At 33.8% G+C, this 24,374-nt stretch overlaps 1 protein-coding gene across 1 annotated transcript in view; it reads left to right on the top strand.

Annotated features, from left to right (window-relative positions):
* LOC123709431 (fizzy-related protein homolog) overlaps positions 1 to 24,374 on the top strand; it is a 65,152-nt gene that overhangs the window by 1,465 nt on the left and 39,313 nt on the right. The window lies entirely within an intron of this gene.

The raw sequence follows: 24,374 nt of genomic DNA, 5'->3' as shown, positions 1-24,374 counted from the left end.
GTGGCAATCTAACAATTGCTTTTGTCTTGTACATTCACGTCTAAGTAATGACAATGATTCGGCTAAAACTGGCAAAGTAATGATAGGTTGGCTAATGGAAAACACAGTTTTTTGCACCACACAGCTTCTGTAATTGCTGTTGGTTTGTCTGAATAGATTTTGGGTTCATTGTGTTTCTTGGATTTCATTTTTAATTGAATTGAATTGAATTACAGGGCTTTTAAAATCTTAATTGGTCTCAAATTTTTTGATTAATTTTAAATGTTAGACTATTAATAGGACTTTGTTTCCTTTTTAAAACTATAAAGTTTTTTTAATATTCTACATCTAACCGGATAATATTAAAAAACAAAATTCACTGCTAAGTTTTTTAGACTTTGTACAAAAATGATATTAAACTTCTGCAAATTGGTGTACGCCTAACAAACTTATTGCATAAAATAATTCCTACTGTTGCAAATAATAATGAATCCTAAATGTTTAAAATTATATTTTAAATGCATTTCTATAAGTTTGAATGTCACGCGCGAGAGACGAATTTGTGACCTTTTAGAAATTCGAGCGATGACAATTACTGCGCCACGGCGGTCATTCACTTTGAATAATGAAATAATGAAGTTAAAGTAAACTACCGATGCGGCTTATTAACATTACATTTACGAGTTTCACATTCTTATCTCGTTAATCATATGTTTAATCGTTATAATGAATCTTTTGTAATTAGCCTTATTAACTGAACAGCGTAGGAGAGTAGTGTTACTAGTGCTTTATGAAAATCTTACTGAGTTTAGTGAGTTAGGTATATTGTTCATTTACCGGTGAGTTGGCAACACTAGCGCGGTTTAGACTTTTTTAATGTGATTCAGATTTCAAAGGCAGTTCAGTTGGGATTAGCCTAAGTGTAACATGATAAAATTCCCAAAACCTCCAAAAACTTGCTTACAACTTTGAAAATATCTTTCACAGCAATTAGCAAACCGGTAGAACTGGAAGGGTCCAAAATAACTTCGTTAATATTGTTTAAAATAGACTTCATTACCGGATTTAACAATGGCTGGGGCGTTGCCCTAGATATAACCTAGTACAATTATTCACATCAAAACGCCGATTTGCGATTCAAAGCTATGTTACGGTTGAGTGCCTAAGCAGAATATAATCCTTATTGTTATGAGCGTAAGGTGTTGTATTTTAGTACAATTTTGTAAAACTGACTGTACTGAGTGTTAGTTAATTAATATGCTACAATGTTTGTGGAAAACAACTCATAACAATGGACAATAAAGCTAGAGTTCCCATTCACTTATTACATCTGAGTAGGTTTATTCCACGTTTTTGTGTGACAAGAGAAGTTGTCATTAAAAACGATTTTACAGTTGCATTCTCAATACATTGTTGTCATTAGACAGCGCTCGAAACATTGATAACAAAATATCGATTGATTTGAAAGATTAGATTTTTATTGGTATAATTAAAAAATTCAAATTTGAAACAGATTCCTCGGTGTTTACTAGTTGGATAATGACGAAAATTTATGATTGCACAATTTTGGTTAGTAAAAAGTTTGTTAATATCAAGGTTCATTCAAAGCCTTCCAAGTACAGTAATATGCTGATATATATAATATACTTAGTTGACTAAAAATCTTATGTGTCCCAAGTAGGGCAAAAGCATCCAGCGTTGAATACCAACTTGATCGGTCCTGTACTACAGCATAGTACTTAGTTAATTAAATTAAATATTGAGGTATGTAAAATTGTTACCATAAAACGCATTCTCACGGGTTAGAGGCTTTATCAGTAGTTCACAATAAATTTCAAAACTTTCCAGGCATAAAAAGATTTAATTAAGTGATTTCTCTACCTATCGCTTATCGTGCGATATGTTTGTGTTCGCTCGTCCATATACCGTGAAATTCTATTGCCCTTTGACGAGCCAGCGAGATTTTTTAAAACCTTCGTGATCATTAGACCACATCTTATTATAAATTGCTTGTTTCTACGAGGATATATCATGAGTTCATGAACGTGAGTTTTATAAAAAAACTCACAAATAAAATAAAAAATCCCTTGGTGTTAAAATAATAATGACTATCTTTTATATCTTATTACCATAATATATTCGTATTGCTGCGTACAAATTATTTGAATGAGTCTATTAAGTATGAGGATGTGCAATTATTTAATGAATTACCGTCTGAAATTTGTAATATTAGCGCGTTAATCAATTCAAAATGGCATTAAATATACGTATCCTAGCCTAGATATATAGATTAGCCTAGTAGACTTAGGACGGCTGATGGCAACGTGTATCTCGTTCTTAAATATAAAGTTTTTCATATAAAACATTTTTGTAATGAGAAATAAAGTTCCTGAAACATTAAACGTTATAATAAAATATTTTGAATATTAACCAGACAGTAAAGATGTATTTAACCGGTCGCAAATATTTGCTAAAGGTCCCGCCGTTATTTCGTAGTATACATGAAACATTCAGTTATGCACGGATTTAATGACATCAACTATAGTTGGTTAACGCTTAAATGTATTTAAATTTTTCTTTAATTATTACGTAGAAATCTCAAAGACTTCTTCATAGTTTGCGGAGTGATGTTGCGTGTGCATCTGGTGGTAACACTTGCTAGAACGGTAAAGAAGACACGACGTCTGCCTTAAGAAAAAGCCTTTTTTGAATCGAATTATATTCATTGAATGGGCAATGTTACGGAATACTATTTTTCCTAAAATCAATTCACTAAAAATGATTATACGTAATACGCGCGTTTAACGATAATTTGTTAATTTTACCTCCTCGTAATGGTAATAGGTAAAACCAAAGCCATATTCGCTTTTGAATATCCAAACTGTTTATTAATTATAGTATATTATTATTAGCTTATTATAAAGCAAAACACTTTGACATAGCCAAAACAGATTACATAAGTTAGTACATTAATAGACTTAAGAATTTAAGAAAACTGAAATTTAATGTTTAATATTTCGAAGGCTCTTCAAATATTTCCTCACATCCTCTTTGGTGGATTTGGTCATAATATGTCATTGTATATTAAATATTTAGATAACTCAATTCGTAAACTGCCTGGTAAACCTAAAATTAACTTATATTCTCTCTTAGATATTCCAAAAGTAATCGAAATATGTTCAGCCAAAATTACGTTTATTTAATATCCGCTCAAATCAAACTTAATTTATTCCAATTATGCAATTTGTGTCAAGTATTTCCGCTACAATTAAGTATATCAAGTGTTTTTTCCGAGGACCTGTATGAATGCCTTAGATTAGCTGATAAAAGATTTCATAATGTATCATGTTAACTAAATGGTATCCAAGTGTAATAGGAACTGGAACAGAAGACTATCTAGTATATTTTGTATATTTTACTTCATATGCATATAAAATATCAATTCTCTACGTGTAAAGCTCTTTGTGTTATTTTCTAATGCGTCGGTAGATAGTAGTTAAAATACAGACCATCAACAATAAACTAAAACATAATAAAATATAATTATGAAAAAGTTTTTATTGCTTACGCTTTAAAATAATAAAAAAACAACTAAGATTAATAGCACTGATTCAGTCTATGGTTTTCGTAATGATAGGAAGCTTGCAAGAAATCTAAAATCTCCAGACCATAGAGAAAAGGCCGATGCCCTAGTCTAACTCCCTGTAGCAGCTCATCCGCGACGAGAAAACAACCTGTTTGTGTGCACGCCATTACCACTGATTTAATTAACACTTATTATTTAATTTAAATATTAAAGGGATGACGCGTGTCCATGATAAATAAAAAAACATCTACAATTTATTGAAATGTATGCATAGATACTTTTATATAGTTATGAAATTGTTCATGATTTGAATTTGAATAACTTCAATAATTTAATTATAATCAGTGGCGCTACAAGCTTTTTAGGTCTGGATCTCGTCTGACGGCCTTCTTTATCAGTTTCGTGATCATCAATCTAATAGGCAAGTAGGTGATCAGCCTCCTGACACGCCATCTTTTTGGGTCTAAGGCATCCCGGTTTCATCGCGATGTTTTCCTTAACTGTTCTAGCGAATGTTAAATGTGCACATATAATGAAAGTGCATTGATGCACAGCGGGGAATCGAACCTACGATATCAGGGATGAAATCTTATCATTGAATTATATCAAATGATAGATTTTGTTTGTATATATATTTCCTATATTTTACATAGGTGTCGTCGAGCTTGAGAGATAATGTGAACTTTTTCATAATTATATTTAAATGAAAATAATTTGAAAATATACAGTTAATATTAGTTATTAATTCGTTTAATATTATAAAAATAAATATATCTATTTCATTTGACATTAAAGTAGGATAGTTTCCGCTTTTTTAGTATACATTGTCAATAAATTAGCATGACTCAAGTACTGTGAGAACTAAGATGAGAAAAAACTGCATTTTTTGTAACGATTTGTGTGTGATCGGATGTTCGATTTATCCTACTAATGATATTTGATATCTTGATTAGTTTGGGTGCACTGGCAAGTAAGTGCTAAGGTACAAGTGTACCTTACCCCGCTTTGATTGTTATTTATGTATCTGTTTCATGATCATTTTTGTTCTTAACCGCCTAATTACCTTATCGTTAGGTCTGTGCTTTTTTGGGTCTAAACCTTAGAAACTGATGTATTCCTTCACCGAACGAGCCATCCGTGCTCTCCTATATTATCAATATTTATTATTTGTTTGAATATGTATATCAATTGTACTTAACAAAGTTTTCTTCTCTACGTTATGAAAAGTGTTTTTTTCGATTGCATATTGATAGATTGAAGGTAAATTTTTGAGGGGCTTTATTTATTGCGGTTCGGAGTAATAATACATTATTAGCATTAATTTAAACTCAATGGGTACAGAGTCTCGAAAAGTTTGTATGGGATAAGTAGCAGTTAGATTTAATTAGAGGTCAGAGTCAAGTGGAGTCAATTGCATTTCGTTAACTTAATTATGCACACGTCTTGTTAAATTATGTTAAACTGATTTTTAAACTTTGCCTTATTTGAAAAAACAAATGCCTACAAAATCTTTGTTATCATTTGTCGTCTTTTTTTATGTAATAGGAGTCAAACGCGCAGCTCACCTGATGTTAAGTGATACCGCCGCCCATGGACACTCATATTGCCGTCGTCGTCGATGGGTCGCAAGTACGTTGCCTTTTAAGAATTTGTACGCTCTTTTCTTGAAGGACCCTAAGCTGAATTGGCTCTGAAGTACATAACGCTCAGTTGTGGAACGCTGTTATTCCAGTAGCGATACAAGCTGAACTGTATTATTACGATTAAAAATTTCATTATTCATATATAATAAATTTATTAGCAAATAATATAACGGTTTTGTAATGAAAATAAATATATCATTGATTTTAAATACGAATCGGTAGTGCTTCATTCTAAGATTGTGGAAATTATCAGAAGTCACCAAGGACTTGGCGTGCACGTAGTTCGTGTTTACATTCTGCACCGATATCGTACAAAAATACGACGTTATCATTGAAAAATGCAATTTTAGATAGCTTCTGCAACCTGTTGTTATCGAACCATCCTACTAACATCCAGAACAAATTACTTGACTTTTGATAAATCCTTATCTTTATATATATAGGATTATAAAGTTAAATAAAATCGTGGCAGAAATTATAGAATGCTTATTTTTAGGTAGTTTTTTATCTAATAGGAGGCAAACGGGTAGGAGGCTCGCCTGATGTTAAGTCATACCGCATTGACATTCACATTACCAGAAGGCGTGCAAGTGCGTTGCTGACCTTTTAAAAATAGTTACGCTCTTTTCTGAAAGATTGGGCTGGAAGGAGAAGTCAAATTGGTTCGGAAATACCTCGGTGGTCACCTGGTTCCACATTTAACGATGAAGAGTACCTAAACCTTTGGACGGCTTCCGAAAAAACATCGCTCCTCGAAGAGGCCGTTGACTGAAAATGTTAATTTAAAAACTGTATTCTCTTTTTACTCGATTTGTATACAAAAAGTAATAACATAATATATTAATATTTGACCCAGATTTGAAGCCGAAGCCCAGTTCACGCAGTTGTAATATATACATGATTACGTCTTGATTTTTGGATGTTGTAGTAAATGGCTATCGGAGTCGTAAAACGCGACCTTTGCCAACTTAGGATGTCTGATAACGTTTTACTAGACGCCAAGGCTTGATTTAAAATCACAATTAGTAATAACATACTAATTATTACATGTAATAGACCACTTAATCTGTGTTTTTTAAATAACAACAATTGTTTTATGAGTAATAAATAAAATGTTGGCGGGTTTTTTCTGAGTTCTAAGCAATAATTGGTATGTATATATGTTTATAAATCACTTAGGAACGTGTTTGCTTCTAATTATCGGTTTAGCGATTTATTAATCAAGATTAAATATTGTTTCGCTGGCAACGGAACTTATGCCCTTCATGTATTTAAATTGAAACTCACTTCAAAAGTCGTAAACTAATTGTAACTCATCCCTTTGAAGGCTTAACGTCAAACGAGGTTGTCAGCTGACAATTCGATATGACTGAAGACATAAATGCCACACTAACGCCATCTAGTGACGCCACACTGGTATTTCCCAACTTGCCATTTTCCGTCGCGTCATTGGACACGAGTTTACACTAAGCGGCTCCTATGTATCGCCTTTTTGAATATTTGGTAATTTTATATATCAACAATGTTTTGAGTTGCAGCTGTGCAAACATGTAGACGAATGCAAATTTGCAATTCACAAATTAACACTATAACTGCAATTATTTACGATTGTCTTTATTTTTTTTAAATATATCGGTTTAAGTTTTTGTGTTCTAAATTGTTTAACAAGAAACTGCGGTATTACGTGTAGTACTTATTGTTGATTTAAGAAATCTGCTTTTGGATGCCTCTCCTAATCCCTTCTAAGGAAAACAAATATTTGATTCTAGATCTTACAAATATGTCAAAAATTTGGACAACGCGAGTCGGACATTGGGATTCTCCAATCTTACCCTCAGAGTCGGGAATGATCTAAGATACATCAAATGGGACTCTGATTCAAACTTTAGGGTTAAGAATATATGGACTGAACATATAGTTGTTATAAGGATTGTCATCTTTTTCTGTCCAACATTGCGTAAGTAGTTCTTAAAAAAAAAGACATACACATACCGGACAAACCGAGTCTTTAATAAAAACTATTTATGTTCTGCAATTGTAAAACTTCTGTAACACATATTCAATTCGCATTGTCTATTAACGAAAGGTGTATTTAAAACAGTACAACAGTAATGATAACCTGTTAAGCCTCAGCTGTAATTTGTCAACATCTTTGGTCAAACAATTGACACGTCTGTTTGGCTACTTGGGGCCTGCTTAGGGTATGGACTGATGGCCTATTCGAATGACCAACCTTCAACTTAGAAACAGCTGAGCTGATGTCATACTAATATTTGCTGTCGGCATATTTTAGCTTCTATATTGTGTTTGACAACAAACACTAAACGCGGAATTTAATTACTATAATTATTTAAGACCAGCAGTAAGCCTATATTATAATATAAGACTTTATTCACGCAGACAAAGTTAACTATTATTATTATTTACTACGAAATTAGATTGACCTTGTCCCGAGGCCCACATTTGGCAAAAGTCTTCTGCAACCGGCTCCGTCTCCCTCTTATTCTGGTAACCAATAGCCTATGTTACTGAATAATGTAGCATTCTAATGGTAAAAGACATTTTGAATTCTGTCTAGTAGTTTTGAGTTTATTAATAAGAAAATCTTTCATCTCTATTATCTCCTCTAAATTCCGTGACCACGCTGTACACACGACACGATATAATTCGAAATTCAAATGAATAATTGTTAACTAGTTTTAATTCAGTCCTTAAATTTGAATGTGTGATATTTTTAAATAAAACATAATTTTATATTATGTTCAATTTTAAACCATGACTATGCGAAATACAGTTCTGATCAAGGTTAAGGTTTATTTTCCTATGAACTTAATATTATTATCTACCAAGTCGACAAATCTGTCAAAATATTACCTTAAGATTTTTAAAAGCATGAAACGGGCTGTCAACTGGGGATTTGTAATCCGCATTAACAGTATTGGCTAATAGCTTCAAGTGCAAGGAAATGCTCTTACTCGACGTCAAAGGCTTTATTTATAAGTAGTCTTATAGGTACACATATACATGTTATAAAAAAAATGCTTTGAATATATACAAAGCCAAAACATTAAATGGTTAAACAACAAACATTAAATAGAAACAGAAAATATAATTCAATTATGTATATTAATTAAAAAAAATGAATTTAAACAATAAACAAACGACATGAATATTTTAAAGAAAAACTAAATTGTTGGTGACTTTCACTAGTATAATACTCGAAACAGAACTAATCTGAGTGTACTATCAACTAGGCTCCAAAAAATTGTATTCATTTTTACAACAAACACCCAAGCGAAATTAAAAAATTATCAGTGAATAAATTCAAAGCTCTCGTTAAACGTAACTTTATCAACTTTTTTTTTTATAAATTTGACGATTATTTAAATTGTAAATGATCCTAATATTTGGCATTGATTTGCTCCAGTTCAAACAATTTGTATGACTAAAATTGGCGATTAAAAAGAGCGGCGCAAATTGTCTGGCCAGTTGTTCTTTGGTAAGGTGGAAAATGTCAGCATTTTCATTATTTGTGTTATAGTTGGCTGAAACACGAAACATTGGCGAATTACGCAGATTTGTGCTTTTAAAAACCATACGTGCAAATGTTGTAATTAATTTACGCCTCAATTCAAGTTCTCAATCGGCGAGACATGTGAGATCAGCTGACTGTGATTCAATGATTGCGTTCGTGCATTTTAATCAGGGTGGAATTTTCAGAGAGATTTTTACCTGTTTCGACAAGTTCAACGTACCGATCAGCTGAGTCAACAGAGCTTTTAACTTGCATTTGACTAACAATGTTGCGCAATGACATTCGAGCACACAAGGAACGTATAAATCCTAGTGCCACGTTTGACGGGCCATAATGTACTGGCTCGGTAATAATTTAGAGTTAACCAATGAAATTGATCCGGACTTTAGCGAACAGTATGAAAAGTTGAATAAGTAATACTTCAAGCGATATATTTTTGAATGGACAATGTTAGTCGTGGGTGTATTTGAACTAATGGAACTAAATTTCGACTAGAAATCGAGACTAGGAAATTTTATGGAAAATCGGCTATTGTAAACAAATACCTGAGGTAACTGTCGTAAAATTCAAATATTTTTTTTCATTTAGGTAACACAATGTACACTTATGAACGTCAATAAAGAAATATTAAATGCTTCTAATTTTACATTTACTGGTTCTCAAATCAAGGGCGTAGAACGGACGAGAAGAACTGGTAATACACTCTTCGCCACTCTTAATCGCCAAGTTTTTTCTTATACACAATGTTTGTGACGAGCTGCAACATAGAAATAACTAACATCACCACAAGTAGCACCCGTTCACCAGTATGAATTATAAAGTTAGCGGTAAACCTAAAAATGTATTGAAAAATACGTGAAATAAAAGTGCTTAATTGATAAATTGCAAAAACTAAGCAATTTACATTTTTATGATGGACGAAAGACATAACAATTAAATGTCTGGCGATGTTAAATCGAAGCTCAAATTTGAATACGACATGGCTGCATCAATCAGTGATGTCATTCACTTCGGATATCTTTTTTAGGTATTTTTTCTAAGTATACAAGCTTGGACTTGTCTGATTTGACCAGCCTTCACCTTCGCCTATAGATCAGCTGATACGTATGACGATGCATATCAATTGTGTAATGCAAAGCTTAGAGCTTTTTAGCATTTTTGCGTATGATTTTGCAAGTAGGAGAAATTTTATTGCTTGCTACAGGAAATAGTTCAGGAAATGTACGGTTCCTGGGTCGACGGGATGCTTAATGGAGTGTATTATTTTCAGTCTATATTTACTATGAAGTGCTGTGATTATAAAGAGTTTCTACGTTTGTCTATACCAGTGATTCCCCTACTTTTAACCTTTCTAAAATGGCCAGGTAAAATTACAAATAATTTTTATAAAGTTTCGAATGGGTCCCCTTAACAATCAAATTGCCCCCCTGTGGGGCGTAGGCCCCGCGTTGGGAATCACTACTCTTGGGGCGTAACTCCGACGATTTAATCGCCACGCTTATAAAACTAAGAGAAGTCAGTAAGTCTTGGCTCGTACAGGAAAGAATTGTCCATTATTTTCTATTGGATGCGTGTAAAATTTGTTATATTAGATTTTGCATATTGAGAATTATATTTATCGATGTATTTTGTTGACAATGAGCGTATGTTATGTTAGGTTTTTTAAATATACAACACGGGTAAACGAACAGGAGGCTGATTCGCACTGCCAGAAGTGTCGCAAGCGCGCTGCCGGCCTTCTAAGTATTGGTATGGTCTTTTCTTAAAGGACCCTAAGTCGAATTTGTTCGGAAGTACTTCAGTGGGCAGGATCCACCTAGTGGTGGTGAGCGTCAGAAATTGCCTTAAGAAACGCTCAGTTGTGGAACGACGGATGGTATTTTGTATTCTGCCTTAACGTCCGATAGTGAAACTCATCTGCAGGTATTAGTTCGAACAACTCCTCCGGACACTCTCCATGGTAAATGCGGTAGAAGGTGTAGAGAGATCCCACATCTCTACGCAACGCCAAAGGATCAAGTCGCAGTATAATAAATAGATATAACATTTTAAATCAATTTCTTATATTTAGATTAAATTTTTTGTCCGTTTCAATTCCATGTCATCGATCTAATATGCATTGTTATTAAAAGCTGATATGCTGTCTTCGAATAAGCCTCTTTGAATTTGTCTAATGTCTAGCAAAATAGATTCGCAAGTTTTTTTGGCACAGCAAGATGTAATAAGTTTTTTGGAAGCACTTCGTTGAACTCTTAGCTGTTTAAACCAGGTTTTTTTATTAGTTAAGTCAATAATTTAAGAGTCGTGTCAATAAGTCGCTGAACGTTAAATAAATATTATAAATGTTTTTTGGTTCTCGTATTTTAAACGGCTAGCGTGATCGATAATTTGTTAAATTTAAGTTATGACGAATATACATGTACGCTTTTATGTAAATTTAAAATAAGTAAGAGAATAAATCAGTGGCGCTACAACCTTTTTAGGTCTGGGCCTACATTTCTGTTTCATGAATATTTGTCGATCTAATGGCCAAGTAGATGATCAGCCTTCTGTGCCTGACACACGCCGTCGTCTTGGGTCTAAGGCAAGCCGGTTTCCTCACGATGTTTTCCTTCACCGTTCGAGCGAATGTTAAATGCTCACATAGAAACAAAGGGTCGAACCTACATCCTTGGCCAACACTGCTCTTTTTATGTAACTTTGGCAGTTTCTGAGTGTAATTTAGTAAATAAGCCTTTACAGGTCTACCAATTCTGACCTCTTTAAAAATTGATTCTTTTAAAATGATCTTGTATCGTAAAACCAGAAGCCGGGGGCGTGGTTGATAATTGGATATAATAAACAGTAGCTCTATAATTAATGTGGATACAGATTTTAAGAGCGTTTTTTTTTTGTTATTTAAATTCGATCGATCCGACGCCCGGATATGACAATTCCAATTGTCATTAGGTATTTTATTTGATAAATGATAGCAGTGTTTTTGTTTCTGACACCTGCGCGAGAGCATAAATCAGTTGTCAACGGATCGGATCTAGGTTTAACAATGTGGAGTAATCAATTGATGTCAAATTCGGGACTAAATCCGCGCGCTGACATCACCGTGTCGAATCCTCTAGATTCTTCTATAAAAGGCTATGTCTAGTCTAGATACCTGTTTTTGATTGTCGGATGTCTCATAACTGTATAAATTTATAATCCCTGATTTCATCAAAATTTAAAGTAAACAAACATTCGAAGGAGAGGATAAGTAAAAGAAATATTAAGGGTTTTTGTAGGAATTTGATGAATAAAACTTATTATATATAAATATATTCTATAAGAAGGTAGAACCAGACCGCGTTATAGGAAATCGCGTTGTAGAAGTATTCTCGTAAAACACGAATTTAATGAATTTACTTAGTTTAATTTATGAAAAAGCAATAGAAACACGTGCACAGGTACGCAAAACTAATTATGGACTAGACAAATCGTTATAAATTTTACTCTAAAGAAATATAACTTGAGAGATCTCCGCGTTATAGGGGGGAGAAAATTCACATTATAAGGAGGTGAAACAACCTGAAGCCATGAAGTGCATAAAGTTATACGTAAAACTGTAAGATTCGTTTACATAGTGACAAGTGGAATGATAAGCACTATCATACCAAAAACGCATACGTTATCTTTAAAAAGGATTTTCGCGATGTCAACATTTAACTATGTTAAGTAATCAACCACGATTTCTGGTTCATTGCACCCAAATACTGAATACCTAACGCCGTGACGATGAATACAATTTCAGACTTGGTTCTGTCACGATTCGTTTAGTCCGGTATCTTCCGTATATGGTCATCAGTGAAGCCAAGTCCACGTATAGTTTAGAAATAGTCGTCTCTGATTGGAGTATTTGTCCTCGCATTTTTCATGTTCTATGACCATATTTCTGGACGTTAAGCAAACTATTTTTTTTAAATTCCATAATAATTTTTATTGCACTATGTTAAATAAAAACTTTTTTGTCTGTTTTTGGACCATTAGTTTGCTTTCCTCTTTTCGTTGACCAAACAATTTATACAAAATTGTGTAATGTCTAAAAAATCTCAGTAAATATTTCGAATCAGCGAAACGAATTCGTTACAAAATAATGTACTGTCAGCAATATGATTTACTACCAACATTCAAGTGTTTTACTTTTGTAATTTAGTTGTAAGTAATTAGTTCTTTATATATTTATTTACGTCTTAATCATTATAGTATATTTCTAGTACCCTGAAAAATATTTATACATACGACTCTGATAAGTCGTTAAAACGTGTTTGTACTGAATGTAAAGCCTAGTTTGAAGGTTAGAATGTATTTGCTGATGGTACCATTAAGAAAATCGGTAGCAGTAGCGAAGCGAGTGCGCAGGTCGGTGAACCGCATTTAGGTTCCCATTTTTCTTTTTTCTCGTTTGTCAACACGTTGAATAGATTTTCGCTGGCGACGTTCTACTTAATTCCATTCCATTTGTGCGTATGGTAATGCGTTTGTATGCAGAATATACAATTTCTTTAGTAAATGCTGTTTTATTTTTAGGGTGTGTTTACTTTTGAGAAAACAATATTATTCTATTAATAGTTATTTGAGTCAAACATATCATTAATATTAATTTTATTTTATGTTAAAATAATAGAAAAAAATACAATGATCATTTGATTAGTAATGTAATGTGAAATTCTACCTTTAAAAACAGATTTGCACGCTATATACGGTATAATTTTGTACCATATTATTTTTAAATAGATTTTCTCTAGTTTTATTGATTAATAGATGAAATTTACCTATCTTAGCTTGACTGACCTTAGTTCTTGTTAAAGATACAAAGTTAAAGTTCTCTTGGTATTTTGAGTGTATGCTGGTAAGAGCTCAAGACAATTTTTTCGTTTCTATTCGTATCATATAAAAAAAAACAAATCGGTGGCATCACTAGGACTGGGACTTAGATATATGAATCTGTTTCACGATAATTTTTCAATCCAATAGGCAAGTAGGTGTTCAGCCTCCTGTGCCTGACACACGCCGACTTCTTGGGTCTAAGGTTAGCCGGTTTCCTTATGAAGTTTTCTTTCACCGTTCAGCGAATGTTAATTGCGCACATAGAATGAAATGATTTGTGATTCTTATCATATAAGTTACGTTAATTATGAGGACTCATTATGATGATCTTTTAAAGAACTGTTTCAGAATACCTGCTCTATATAGAGACTGAAAAGAAAAAAGAGAAAATAGTCGTTATTTTACATTATATATGTAGGTTGTTTTACCTATGAATGTTTGCCTATACTAACCTAGTTCTCAAGACATTGAAATCAACAAAATTGAGTGATTGCTAATAGTTATAAATTCAACTCAAATCACAAGTAAATTTATTTTAATAAAGAAATAGTTTTAGAAAATAACGTGATTTGACGTTAATTTCTCCATTACATACAGTATTGATATTTCACATAGCGCATAGCCCCAATCTAGACCTACATAAATTTCAAATACCTGTTTGCTCGGTAAACTGCAAGCGATAAGATGTGATAGCTATCGAGTACATGTGAAACGTTTGTTTAGCACATTTTATTATTTTGTGAATTTTGATTTTACTATCGAGTTCTGAAGATAATAGACCATTATTTCCTTATAAGATTTTAGATTGATAATGAGCTTGAATTATTTATTTATTATTAATTCGAACTAATGTTATTTGAGAAAAGAGTGTACCAATTTTTAAAAGGTCGGCAACGCAGTCGCGAGACCTGTTCAATAAAAAAAATCCAATGGTTCTTCTATTCAATAGGGGTTATGTTATGGTTTTATATGTCATGTGTTTGTCTGCCGTCCTTGATTTTGAGGTATATCCGTTTCCTGATGTTGAATGGGCACATAGATAAAAAGTAAAAAAAAAACGACTTGGTAACTGAAAAAAAAAACGAATAAATTACTAAATATTATCTGGATATTATAGATATCAAATACAGGTATAAAATTGATAACATACTTTTTTTGAGTCGCTTAAAATATTGGTACAGCCAGGGTTGAAGTCGTACCATACCATTTTCTTCTATTTGAATTTGACGGCATATGATTTATACGTAGTATTTTTTGTTGGGATTATGTTAATCTCTACGAATCGGTTAAATATGTAATTTTTTAAGATGTGTAAATGTACTTAATTAATGGAATTTTAAATTATGCGGTGATTAGTTTGTGACCCAAACATGGTCTTGTGCTTGCACAAGTGCTTGCGTGTGTAACGTACTGCGGCCATTTTGTTTTGAGCATAGCAAGACGGTCACGTACATTAAATTGATTTAGGATATTAACTAATTAGATAGGATTCGTTGACTAACCCCAATCTTTGTAATATAATTCTACTGTACGTGTGTATGTCACTCCTCTTAAACGGCTTGACCGATTTTGATGATTTTTTTGGTATGCGCCTGTATGGATGGCGCCCATGATATAGATTGGCCGGCAGGTGGCGCAATACAGCTAATAGACAGCTGGTGTATATAAATCTTCTGTGTGTGTTTTTAATTAAACTTGTAAACGGATGGATAGATTTTGATGAATTGTATGTAAGACGTGTGTACAGGATAACGTTTGTCGCCTCCGCTAGTATGATATAAGGTGATTAAATAATTTAACAACAGTAGACAGTTAGACAATTGATAATTACGTCCTACTTATGAGGTCGTAGGTTCGAGCCCCGGCTGTGCACCAATGGACCTTCTGTATATGTGCGCTTTTAACACTGGCTCGAACGGTTAAGGAAAACATCGCGAGAAAACCGGCATGTCTTAAATGAAAAGCTCGATGGCGTGTGTCCGGTACTTGTCTATTAAATTTTTTTTTATCATGAAGCTGATCATAAAAATCTGACCAGACCTAAAAGGCCATGGTTGTTTGTTTGTTTAATTTAATTTTATATAAGATATGATTTGACTCAGCACGAACTATTACTCCCGTACGTCCAACTCCAGTACGCTTTTAGACGGAAGTCAGCCTTGTACTACCCTACACAGTACCGTAAAAGAGTGGCGGAGAGTTTCTTGCCAGTTCTAGCCCCCCCGTTACGCCCTGGACTTGCGAACTGGTAGTAAATGTAAATTTAGAATCAATTCTCTGTTTACATTCCTAAGTGATATGGAATCTGAATAGTTATTTTCTGTTTGAGTTTTTTCGTAATTCCATACGTTTTTAATGATTTGGTCCAAGCGGCAATTTCTCTTTGTAAAATATAGTTTTTTGAACTATGCGCTTGTTAGCGTAACCCACTCATGGTTCATTTGGCAGGTACATGTACTACTGACTTGAATCGTTTTACAATTTGCTATTGTTTCCATGGCCTGTTCATAATAGCCGGGTCACCCGATAAGGTGTGGTACCTATGGGCCCTATGGCTTTGTTTACAACTAATACGTGTTTTTACGTCATTCCTATCGACTTGTTTTATGCAGTCTTAATTAATTTATTGGCCTGTGTTCTAGAAAGGAATTGTAATCGTTTTTAAAAAATATAGAAGGTAAAGTTGTAGTACATTACGTGAACTTGTTATATAGGCGCGGCGGTAGGCAAAATCGTCTGATCTAAGTTAGTAATTATTAGCAAATAATTCTTGAATTGTTTGAAACAGCAGGGTTTTGTTATATAAAACATCCCCGTGTAAAAAAATATAACCTTTTTGAAGAAAAAACTTACATTACATTAATTACAAAATTTTGTTTGTGGGTTCGAATTAAGTGTATGTACCAAAGCACTAAGTGAACATTTAACACTCAGTCATACGATGACAAGATCGTGAGGAAACCAGCATCGTGCTGCCGATTTTAGTAGACTGAAATCCGCGGCGAGTCTCAACGCGCTAAAGGCTGGAATAAAATCAAAAACTTTATTTTACTTTAGAACCTGGCAAGAAATTGTTCAATTTTTCGAATTATATCAAACAGTGTACAATAGCATTCTTATCATAGTTTTAATTAATGAAGAACCATAGATTCATTATTTGTTGAGATAATGACTACCATTGTTCGCTGATAAGTAGGTTCAAAGAACTCAAGGGGAATGCACCGTACAAGATGCAGGCTGCAATGCACTTTCTATACCGTTACTGACCTCGGCTAGAGCTAGGCGATCCTAATGTGAAAGTACCTTGTGATTGGAGTTAAATCAATTGGCAAGACTATTATTTAATAATCATAATATCATAAATTCGTAATATTAACGCGTTTAACCAATTTAAAGGATCATTCAAGACATATCAGAATGAACTTAATAGACTAAAATTAGGACGGCTGATGGCGACGTGCATCTCGTTCCTTCCTGCCCGTTTGCCCCCTATTTTATAAAAAAATATAAATAATAAATAAATATTAAGTTTCTCATGTAAAGAAATAAACAATATTTTTAGCAAATTCAAATGTTTCTATGCCATGCATAGAAATAATATAGCAAGAATTTGAAGAAAAGAGCATACGAATTCTCAAAATGCATTCGCAAGCCCTCTGGCATGGAGTGTCCATGGGTGGCGATATGACTTAACATCAGATGAGGCTCCTGGCCGTGCCAACTGCTTTAAAAAAAAATCTGCACTTAGAGTAACTTTTTAACTGTACTTTCTTAAATTCTGTTAAGCTATCTTAAGTGTGTTTTCACACCAACTTTGTGATTCATTTTTCTTGTATACGATATTGTTTGCATATATTTATTAGTAGAGAACACGAATAATATTCGATTAGTATGTTCTGTGTCCGCACTAACGTTGGCTTTAGCCTGCGACTCTGATCCTACAATACAGGTTCGAAGACCTGCTGCGCTATTGGATTTTTCTGTCTATGTGCATTTAGTACTCGCTTGTCCGGTGAAAGAAAAGTAAGTTGACGGCGTGTGTCGGCCACAGGAGGCTGATCACCTACGTAACGGATATATAAATCTGAGACCAAACAAAGGTCTTTGATACGGAGAGCTTCTAAAGTTTTTCAACGTCAATCAAGCCAGGACGATACTAATTTTAAATAAAACTATTTTTGACTTGAGATAAATTGCAAATAATTCTTAAACTACATAGTAATAATAATTAAACATTGATAAAAGAAATTTAAAAAGCTTGGTCCCTATGGCAGGGTATCTTTAATGCTAGTATAATTTCCGAAAAGAAGGCACCAGGCCTCGAGGTCACAGGTACTATATACCAGGCGCCTACATGGCGCCCCGTGGCCCAAGTGTCTCTACTCCAAACAGGACAAAACTATAGTTTTTATTGTAATCGTATCACACGTTTAACAGTCGTAAGCATCAGCTGGCTTTATGGCTAGTATAAATGTCAATTGATTGGCATGATTAGTTCTTTGTCTTTTAACGATGGACAATTTGTAAACACTTCCTGGTTAGCCTTTGATGCTATTCTACTTGTCCTATTATTGTCCTTAGACATTATGGGGAATTAAATGCCATGACTGGATGTTAATAGTCATGATATTGTAATTTTCGCGTATAACTGTCATAAAGATTTATCAACAACAAAATATGCTTAAATAAACGTAAAAATGTATGACTTATGTACTCAGTTTTTAATTTAAGATTTTTTTGTGGCTGCTCCAAACGAAAGTGTGACAAAATATGTTATAATTGACTCTCATCATCGTCATCATCCCCCTTTTTTGGTCTTCTAGACGTAGATTTCATCTATTTCCTTCAGTAGGCCCTGTACTTGCCTCTCGGCATCCACCTCCTTGACGATGTCGTCCAGTCAAGGAGCCTGCGGGTCTATCGGTTCTTGTCCATCTCCACTTAGATATGGAGCCCTTAATTTTATTTACCCCATTTTATGCATGAAGTGTTGAAAATGCATGAATAGTGCATGAGCGTGCGGTACTCAACTTCGGGACGGTTGAACCCCGACTGTGTACCAATTATTATTTTCTAGAATTTAAAGCAACTAAATCTCCAAAATAAAAATAATAAAACGGACTTGTATAAAGGCGTATGAGCCTTCATAAAGTCTTAATCTTAAGCTGGGAGGGAATCAATCAATCAAGTCAAAATATATTTATTCAGTTTAGATGAATGTCAAAAACGTTTACAAAATTTGTGAAAGAGCAAGACTACCCCATCCGTGCGTAAAAGGCCTTTTTCTGAGACGAACGGGCTAGAAACTCACCAAGTTTTCCCCTCCTTCCCTCTCTCGAATCTCTAGAATAAAATAACAAGAGCGCATCTTAAATACAGAGTTATTCAAATCAACGCTTACGTAATATTAATGTCGTGCAGATGCAATCTCAATTAATATTGGCAAGATAACGCGTTTATGCACTGTTTGGACCCTAAGTGAGCGCCTGGGGAATAAATACTGACGGCCTGATAACAACAACTCGTAAAATTGACGATCGCTGCATCACTATTTATTTCCTAACGATGTCACTGACCGTGATTATTGAAGGCCTCGGGGTCAAACGTGGTTAATTATTTTTGTAAGTTTTTGCAGACTTGTATCTAATATTTAAGAGATGATAGCGTATTTATTACATTATTTACTTAGAGAACAGTGTTGGCTCTCATCACTGAGGGTCGTAGGTTCGATCCCCGGCTGTGCACCAATGGAGTTTCCGTCTATGTGCGCATTTAACATTCGCTCGAATGGTGAAGGAATCCGGCTTGCTTATTAATTGCTTGATTTCTCTAAATTAAACTTTATTCTTGATGTGAGGAGATTTTAGAAACACCTCACATATACAACTATTTTACAAAATCCATACTCCTCTCAAAGGTCGGCAATGTACCCGTGGGCGTCCATGGGCTGAGGGAGCTGCTTTTCTAGCTGTTACTAAGTTACCAAGGGGTGCATATATGTAAAAAATTGTATAATAAACAAAAGTAGTTGTATTGTTAACGAAAAGCGGTTATGTATACGCGTCGAATTGTAATTGTCGGTTAATAAGTCATTTATTCATATTTCTCAAAAAATAACACTTCTATCTCATGAAACTTGTTGTAGTACCGTGTAATATATGTAAATATTTTTATTATATTATAACATTTAATGAAATCAAGGTTAGGTTTAGTGATACGTTTGAAATTCCACTTGTTAAAGTGACAAGATAACAGTAAACTTTCTAAGGGCGTTCTAATTTTAAATGCTTTCGTAATCGGTAGGACGTATTGTTGCGTAACAAAGTGCTTGGTACATCCGCGCTTTAATAAAAACTTCCTGAATTCCGTTGTAAGCGGTCTGCTAACAAGAGAGAACATTTACTGTTTATATACTTTTAGTGGTAAGTAAAGTTTCGTCATGCTTTTGTGACGCCTGAGGAATAGATCAGAATACAAAAACTCTGGAAATCTATAAATTTGTGATTACGTAATGAGGGTTTTAAAATTGCATAAGACTTGGCAAATAACTTATAATATTACCAATGTATAATTACATAGGTCCATTACAGGCGGTAGAGCCTAGTTATCTGGTAGTAAATTTGTCTTGTCGACATAACTTTTGGCCATACACATTTTATATGTAATAAGAAAAAACACTTGATGTAAGTGATGCCGTTGCCGAGGCTCGCTTTAAAAATGGTACAGGTCAAGAAGTCGAAGTCGAATTGGTTCAGAAATACGTAGGTAGGCTGCTGGTTCCACATAGCGGTGATGCACGGCTAAGCTGTTTAAAAAAACGTTTAATTGTGGAACGACGGACGTCGAGGTGATGGATTTTCTTATTCTACCTCGACGTCCGATGATGAAACTCAGCTGCAGGTATTATTTCGAACAACTCGGTACACTGTCGTATCCTCGTGTTTTTCATGGTAGAAATAAGTGTTAATTGCGCTAAAAATACACGTGAGGTAGGAACTTTTAACCATTATACTAGTACTGCAAACGTAAGTCACTAATAGAATGTGGCGTTATGCATGCAGCGAGGTTGAATCTAGGTCATGCAATCATACATTTAATGCAAATATGTTCTAGAAACATAGTTATTGTCTTTTATCTACTCTAACGTTTGCAAATTGATTGTTATTTAGATTAAATCACCTTCGTGGATGTCCTGTGTTAGATGTTAGTCATGTCAAAAGTCAAAAATCATTTATTCTTATAGGTAACACAATGTACACTTATGAACGTCAAAAAAAGAAATATACACGCTTCTAATTTTACATTTACTGTCAGTACAATCAAGGGCGTAGAACGGAAGAGAAGAACTGGCAATAAGCTCTCCGCCACTCTTTTTAATAGCTAAGTTTTTTTTTTATTACACACCATTTGTAAAGAGTCTTTCCTTAGGTCCTACCATAGGATTCCTACGTGACGTGGTAGAGGTCATAATTCAATAATAAAAAAATATATATTTTAATAATTATACTATTAAGTCGATAGCAACGACTTGTAGAGAATGATATGAATAAAACGTAACATTCGTTTTTATAATTATAAAGTTAATTAACTGTTTTAGAACTGTGGATATGTGTGTGGTTGGAATCTTTATTAAAGTCATCTTCATCATCAGTATACGAATCTGGTGAGCAGATGCACCCATATCAAGGTCTGTAATTTGTGCCTGTCCATATGTTTAGTTTTTCTTGTGTGTCGAAAAACGGGGATTTACTATCAAATTTGCGTTTTATACATAGAGTGACGCAAGGAAAAAAAATAAAACGGGAAAATGAAATGAATCGTATTCTAATATAATTGATGTGTTTGTGTATAAAATTTGTGATGTCATATTTTCTTGTACAATTTTATGCGTACACATTGTTTTAGAACTTAAAAATGTTTGGAATTCCCAACCAAAAAGGAGACGCTTGAGGTCTAAGTAGTCAGTACGACAAAGCTCCAATTTCATATGTAAGGACCTAATATTATATATTATTATGTGACACAAACTATACGACGTTATTTTATTACGATTAAAGACATCTCTTAGTTCTGAAGTAGTAGTGGAAATATCGAAAAGTAAGTCCTATGGCTTTTTAACTTCGCTTCATAGACACACGTAATGCTATCGACACGACGTATTATCTGTTTTTTTTTCACCTGCTATTAAATGATAACGTAAGTGCGGTGACACACATTATTACATTCCTGGAGATAATGACTACTCCCGAACATTTTAAAGAATCACGAGTTTTGATAAGTAGCGAGTTGTGTGAAAACTCAATGTCCTAATTGAAGTTACGCGCGTTAACTAAGCGTAAATATTAAGAAAATCCTTTTGAAAATGCAAGAACAATCTCAACGAATTAGTTGATTATACGAATAGCAAAATTCTAAGGTCAGTGTATCGTATTACGACAAAAAAATTTAGAAATATGATTTTTCTTGATTGTCGTCTCTCAACACTTAGCGGTCCCATTTTTTTTCTGCGGATATTTGCAATCAGCCCTAAGGCTTTGAGCAAAATTGTTCTGTGTTGCTGACATGTGGAGTGGCTTCCAAGAGCTACTGTCGATCTTCTAGCTCTAGAATGTGGTGACGTTTTAGTTGTCTCACATACAGTTCAGACCTTCACTGTTGGTGATGGCGAGCAAACCATTAAATTTAATATAGACTATAACATTACCGTAGTCTTTTCTTGAAGCGTGGCATGATTTTGTTTTAATTGTTTATTTACATTGATAATATAGGATTATGTTAATACGCTTCCGCCCTTAACTTAATAACCCATTGAATTATTCCATTTTGTTTATCGTTTTTAATTTAAACGAAAGGAAATATAAAATCGTCAGAATGATAAGTTTTACAGTGTATGGTTTTGATGTTTTATACGTAAAAGTATAGAGTAGGAATAAAATATTACGTCATTATCGTAATGAGGAAAATGAGTACAAATATTTTTAATAAAAAATTGGATTTATCAACGATTCGTGGCAGTTCTCCTAGGCTCTCAGGTTGGGAGCGTAACAATTTCATTTTACCTAGCGAATCTAACCTAATTTGTCGGCCAATTGGATGTGGGCTGTCACGTAGGTGGAGGCCTTGGTGAAGGCGGTTTTTATTTTCAAAGTACAAGCGATATACACACCTAATTAATTCAGGTTTCGGCATATATTCGCATCCGTGGTGCGTTGACGAATTTGGTATTGCTGTGAATTAATTACGATTGTTTGTCACGTAGGTTACCAAATGCGCGTAACGTCCACGCACCTTGTACGGAAAGTCCCTCAGGAAGGAAGTGTGATTGAACTTTGTGTCTGGATGTTAGAAATGGTAATTTGATTGACCGGAACACTAGACTACTTCCGGTTGTCAAATCAGTGCTTGCAAATTTAATTATGTGATTTTATTTAATTATTAACATGATTTTAGTTTGAAGAATAAAAATACAAGTGTTTTTCTAAGAATACTCCGCGTTTTGGCAAATAATTATTTTATAATTGAGTTATTCTTCCAAATGTTCTCATATACAATTTTATTAACCAACTATTATTGGAATGACGTTTATTTATATATCTGTTTTCCACATATCTGCTACATAAAAACAAATATTAAAAATATCTTCCTTGAGAACTCTGCCAGAGTACAAACAATTACTACCTTCATATAATCTAATTCGTTACATACTTGGAATATTTAGTTATACATCATTGCCAGTATATTTTTTACTTTGATATACGGAGAGTAAAGCGTATTAATTAGCGTAATATTGCCTGAATTAATTGATTATTACAAATTAAAACAGCCATACAATTTTATAAACCTGTTTTCGTCTGGGAAAAGACGTTTAGGTCTTAGCTAAATGCAATTTCGCTCCCGTCGGTGCGATGAACTTGAAAGGAAATGACTTTAGATAAATTCTTAGCAGATATAAAGGGGCTCGCCACAATTACGACGTATTTATTTTTATTTTCTTTCACCAGCCAGTCAAATATTCCGTTTTTATTCACAATTTTTGTAGTAACATTAAAAACCATCAACGCAGCGCCGGCTTATTACAACTCTTACCTACACTCTCAAATACATGTGCACACACTCACGCATTCACAATTACTTAATGTCTCGATAAGATTTGTGTTTGATTAGTTGTAACATTAAAAAACTGTTTTAAACGTGGACCATGTACCACGAAATATTTGTTATCTAGTTGCCCACAACACAGGGACTCCCTAGATAGATGAATTTTGTCATAACCTGTTATGAATAATTTTTTATTATTCTTAATGTAGACTTTCCTCGACTACCGATTTCTAGTACAACTAGCAGCCATTGAAATTAGAATAATAATAGTGAATGACACCCATTTCCAGAAATACTACAGTTACTAGAAAACAACAATTTCTGAATAAAGAGTTATATTCAAACAGTTTGTGTTCGTGCATTTGAACTCAAATGCACTCTCTTAGAATATAAAGATTTATCTCCATCGGGTAATGCTCCTGCGGTGTGAATATCCTCTATAAATGCTCGAATAGATATTAAAGTACTAGGAAGTTGACCCAGGACTAGAACCGGTATGAGCTTAGGGTTTAAAATTAGCTTTGCTCGCTTGCCTTTGTGCTATGAGTTTATAAAGGTAAAATCACGTTTTTTGAAAGTATAGACGTGTAAATAAGTGTTATAAGATACTAGCCCGTCCCATACAATTCCTTTTTTACTGTTAAGTGAATTATGGTTTTATGAAAGAGATCGCTTA

Source organism: Pieris brassicae, chromosome 1 (genome assembly GCF_905147105.1).
Source record: "Pieris brassicae chromosome 1, ilPieBrab1.1, whole genome shotgun sequence".
In the NCBI taxonomy this organism is placed as follows: domain Eukaryota; kingdom Metazoa; phylum Arthropoda; class Insecta; order Lepidoptera; family Pieridae; genus Pieris; species Pieris brassicae.
Note: the sequence above shows the minus strand (reverse complement) of the source record. Positions and strands in the feature narration are given on the sequence as shown.